Source organism: Gekko japonicus, unplaced genomic scaffold (assembly GCF_001447785.1).
Source record: "Gekko japonicus isolate JY-2015 unplaced genomic scaffold, Gekko_japonicus_V1.1 scaffold165, whole genome shotgun sequence".
NCBI lineage: Eukaryota > Metazoa > Chordata > Lepidosauria > Squamata > Gekkonidae > Gekko > Gekko japonicus.
The window spans coordinates 1,725,322-1,729,870 of record NW_015163097.1 but is presented as its reverse complement, the minus strand read 5'-3'; the positions used below and the strand labels follow the sequence as shown (position 1 = coordinate 1,729,870).

At 48.3% G+C, this 4,549-nt stretch overlaps 1 long non-coding RNA gene across 1 annotated transcript in view; it reads right to left on the bottom strand.

Moving 5' to 3' along the window:
• Positions 1 to 1,994: 1,994 nt before the first annotated feature.
• The window catches only part of LOC107106487, a 3,122-nt gene continuing 567 nt past the window's right edge, over positions 1,995 to 4,549 (bottom strand). Inside the window, exons 2-3 of the long non-coding RNA XR_001482366.1 lie at positions 3,648 to 3,776; positions 1,995 to 2,056 (exon numbers count right to left, since the gene is read on the bottom strand). This is a non-coding gene — a long non-coding RNA (uncharacterized LOC107106487). The remainder of the gene's footprint in view (positions 2,057 to 3,647; positions 3,777 to 4,549) is intronic.

The following is a 4,549-nucleotide window of genomic DNA, read 5'->3' as shown; positions in this document are numbered from 1 at the left end:
GCTTAGCAACGGGCTATAGCCAATGAGAGTACAGAGATTCTGTGAGGAGACGGTTGCAGACTGTGAGGAGAGGCGGTCTTAGCCGGGGCGGATGAAACATGAAGCAGACTAAGCACGTGCTTAGGGCAGAAGGGCCAAAGAGGGCACCACAAAGTTGGGGGAAAGGGTGAAAAGAACTTTATGTAGCCCAAGCTTGGCTTAGGTTGTACAGTATATTGTGTTGTCCTATGAATACATTTCTGCAGGGGTCATTTAGTAGAAAAAGAGGTGAGGGAGCTCATTAGCATAACTTATTTGCATACGTCACACCCCCTGACATCACCAGAAGTGTGTCAGAAGGCAACACCCACCGCTCAGGCTCCATTGGACTGTTTTGGATTGCTAGCTATTGGGGGGTGGGGATATGCAGATCTGTCCTCACAGAGGAGGGAGAGCTTGTACCTGAATAAAACTTGGTCTTAAAGGTGCCACTGGACTGTTTTGGACCGGGGAGCTGGGGAGGGGGGCTCTGCAGCATATCTGGCTGCTTCTTGCTCTGACTGAGGGCTGCTGGGAACAGGGGGTGGGGCTTGTTGCATGTGCCCGCCCCCTGGGCTCTTTACTGCCGGAGCTCCGCTCCTGTGCGCTCCTGCAGGAAATGACCCCTGCATTTCTGTATTGCTGCAACCTGCATTGCATATCTGGTCAGACAGGTCAACAACTCAAATGGACTGGGTCAGTGTGGAAAGGAGGGGGGCCCCAGGGAGCCTTAATCCGCCCCTGGTCTTAGCTGTTAACGGTGGAAAACGGGGGGTGTTATTTCGTCTCTCTCTCTGTGGCCTGGTCCCACTGAGGGGACAGGCTGGTATGGTGGGAGGAAAAGATCCCCCACTCGGCTCAGCGTGAATGTTAGGCAGGCTGTGGGCATGGAAGTAGTAACCAGTTAGGAACAGCAATAGGCATATGCAATGTTCCCTCTAAGCTGTGGAGTCTTGTGCACAAAAATTCTATTTTGTGAGCTACTGGCTTTATAGTTGTGAGCAAGCAATTTGGCTACTGCATAAATTTGTTTGCTCTGGAGCCGTCCTTCCTGAGCGAAGACAAAAATGTGTGAGCCGGAGGCTAAAAAACTGTGAGCTAGCTCACACTAACTCAGCTTAGAGGGAACACTGGATATGTGTTAGGATTCTGTTCATTTTGCCTTTTAACCACTGTTATATCTTTTTAAAGCACTTGGTCTTGTCTTGTTTTTTCCCCTGCCCAGTACTGTAAAAAATAAACCCTTTCTGTTTCACTGTTTCTCTGCCTTGGTCATCACGCTCATGTTTTCTCGGCTGTAAAAGGGGCATTTTGGGAGGGGGCTTGGGAAGGTAACTCTGGGCCTTCTCAAGGGACCGAAGTCCAGGGTGGCGGCGGCAGAAGGTGGAGACACCCTCCCCCCCTGGTGGTCATGACAGCACTGCTTTGACAAGCAGCTGCCAGCATAGCAAAAGGATCTTTACTACGTACCTGGAAGTGAGCTGTTCGGATGCAAGAAAACGTTTTCAAACAATACGTTCAAACATCTATCTGAAATGCTAACAGGTTCAATCCGCGTCGTGCGCAGCCTCTCTCCTGACATCGGGTGGTTGGCGCTGCCTCGCGCAGTGGCCATTTTGTGGCTGCACCCACCCCCCGTGTCAGAATTCGAAAGGTGTCCACAGACTCAAAAGGGCTGGGGACACCCGATGCGTATGTTCAGCTATACGACCAAACTCACAATGATGTTGCTATCATGGTTCTTCCCCCCACCCACCCAGGGTATCCCAGGATGTGGCGAAGAGAAAAACCAAAGCCCTTTTAGAATGATTTCTAGCCCCTTCAGGGACCCTCTGTTCTGAGTTAGTCAGAAAACCCTGTCCTTCAACTCGTAGGCCAAACAATCAGGGTTCCTGCTTCCCCACTCACATCGTCTCACCTGGATCAGCACTAGGATATCGTTGAAGAGAAGAACACGGTCAGATCGGCCCATGCTGGAAAAGACCGTAAGGTTCCGGCTGTCTTCTAGCAACCTCCGCTCCGGAATGCGGAGAACATCCTGCCAAATGAAGACAAAGTTGTTTTTACCACTTCATGGTACTCTTTGGCTGCTCGAAACAGTGGACGTATGTAGAATCTTGACAATTTTGTCTATTAAATCTTATGTAGGCTAAATAAATCTTTGGCATGTTTCTAGGCCTCATGATTAAGCAGTGAGCAGAAAGGAGGAGGTGGAGGAGGCGGAGGAGATTGGAGTTATACCCCACCCTTCACTCGGAGTCTCAGAGTGGCTTACAAACTCCTTTCCCTTCCCCTCCCCACAACAGACACCCTGTGAGGCAGGTGGGGCTGAGAGAGCTCTTTCCAGAACTGTCCCTGAGAGAACAGCTCTGACATTTTCCAGGTTTCTGCATGATTTGTGCCTATGGAATGGATGTCATTTAAAGGTAAGTGAGTCCTGACCTGGACGGCCCAGGCTAACCTCGTCAGATCTCGGAAGCTAAGCAGGGTCGGCCCTCATTAGTACTTGGATGGGAGTCCACCACAGAAGTCCAGGGTTGCTCTGCAGAGGCAGGCAACAGCAAACCACCTGTGTTTGTTTCTTGCCTTGGTAACCCTACGGCGTCACCATAAATCGACTACAATTTGACGGCACTTTCCACCAACCCCACCACCAAGGGTATCTTAAATTAGCTCAAATTAACTTGTCCTCTCGAGAAACGATCCTGAAAAGGTCTAAGAAATAAGTCCCATCTTCTTCAGTGGGGCTTACAGTCAGGAAAGCATTCTTAGGAATGCAGCCTCAAAACGTCTAGTGTAACTAGGAATCTGCTTTAACGCCCATGAAAATCTGAGGCAGTTTTCTTTTATTCTTGCTTTGTACATTGCATGTAGTCTGCAGTGTGTAGACTCTTGTTTTCTACTTTTATAAACCATGGGTTTTTTTGTTCACATAATTGTAGTATACATTACACTGTTCTTAACTCCAAAATTTCTTTTATACATTATATCGTTTTATCACATTGCCTGCTAACTTCATAATCCGCCTTGTGGCTCAATAAGAAAACTGTACAACAAATGAAGAAAATAAAGGAAAGTACCTTAATTTCTCAAAAAGGTAATATTCTTACTATTCAATCATTTGCTGTCAATTTATTTGCAAGCTGTACAGCTGTCTAAGAAATTTAAGCCTCTTCTTTGGTGACAACTCCCTCCATTAAGAATAAGGTTGGTGGCTGGAGATCTCCTGGGATTACAACTGATTTCTAGGGAAAAGAGATCAGTTTCCCTGGAGAAAATCAAATGGCTGCTTTGGAAGGTGGACTCTATGGCATTAAACTCCACTGAAGTCCTTCCCAAACCCTACCCTCCCAAGACTTTGCCCCACAAATCTCCAGTCATTTCCCAACCCGAAGCTGACAACCCTAATTAAGATGGCCTCCACATTAAGAACATGGGATAACAGGTGAACTTGTCCAGCACAGAAGATATTTAGAAGCTACCTGGATGAAGTCCCAAGTGGACTCTTAAGACATCCAGAACTGCAGACTAGGAACTATTCTCATGCATTCCGTCTGCTAGCAGATGAACCTTTGGGGAATGCGTGGAGTGCACAACCCTCAAGATCCTAAGCATTCTCTCTCACACACCGTGAATTTGTGTCCCAGGGATTTCCACAGACTTCTGGTAAGACAAGCTTCATCCAAGACTTGGCTGACGAAGGACCGCAGCTTTGTAAACTTGTCTGTAGCATCAGTGATTGCTTCACTCTCAGGGCACTGTAAGGAGGAAAAAGGAGAAGCCCTTCAGTGTTTGCTAGGCGTCTAAGGGCAGATCCTACCATTCTTGGTCCCTTCCCTCCTAAAGCATCCTGGGAGTTGTAGTCTGGCCACAGGACTCAAGATTCCCCCTTGCTTGGAATCCTTCCTCGCAACATCAGAACTGGCCGCGGAAAGATCGGAGGTCCTAATGAAAAGGCATTACACAGCACGAGAGCCTAAGGCGAGACAGTGGGATCAGACCCGCAGCCCACCGAGCCCACGTGGTTGCCAACCTCCAGGTGGGACCTGGAGAATTCCTGGAAGTGAAACTGATCTCAAGGCGATAGAGATCAGTTCCCCTGGAGAAAATGACTGCTTTGCAGGGTGGACTCTGTGGCATTATATCCCACTGAGATCCCTCCCCTCCCCAGACTCCACCCCCTCAAAGTCCCCAGGCTTTTCCCCACAAGGAGTTGGCAACCCTAATAGTCCAGCATCCTGGTTTCACATAGTGGCCAACTAGATAACCCATAAGGCCAAACAATCAGGGCATAGAAGCTGAGGCCTTCCCTGATGTTGCCTCCTGACAGTGGGATTCAGAGGTTGACTGCCTCTGAACATGGAGGCTCCCTTTAGTCACCATGACGAGTAGCCACTGACAGACCTCCCCTCCACGAATCTGCCTAATCCTCTATTAAAACCATCACTGAGCAATGAAGTATTTTTCATTTGTCTATCCTGAATCTATTTCTCAGCAGTTTCATTGGATCCTTCCCAAGTTCTAGTATTAT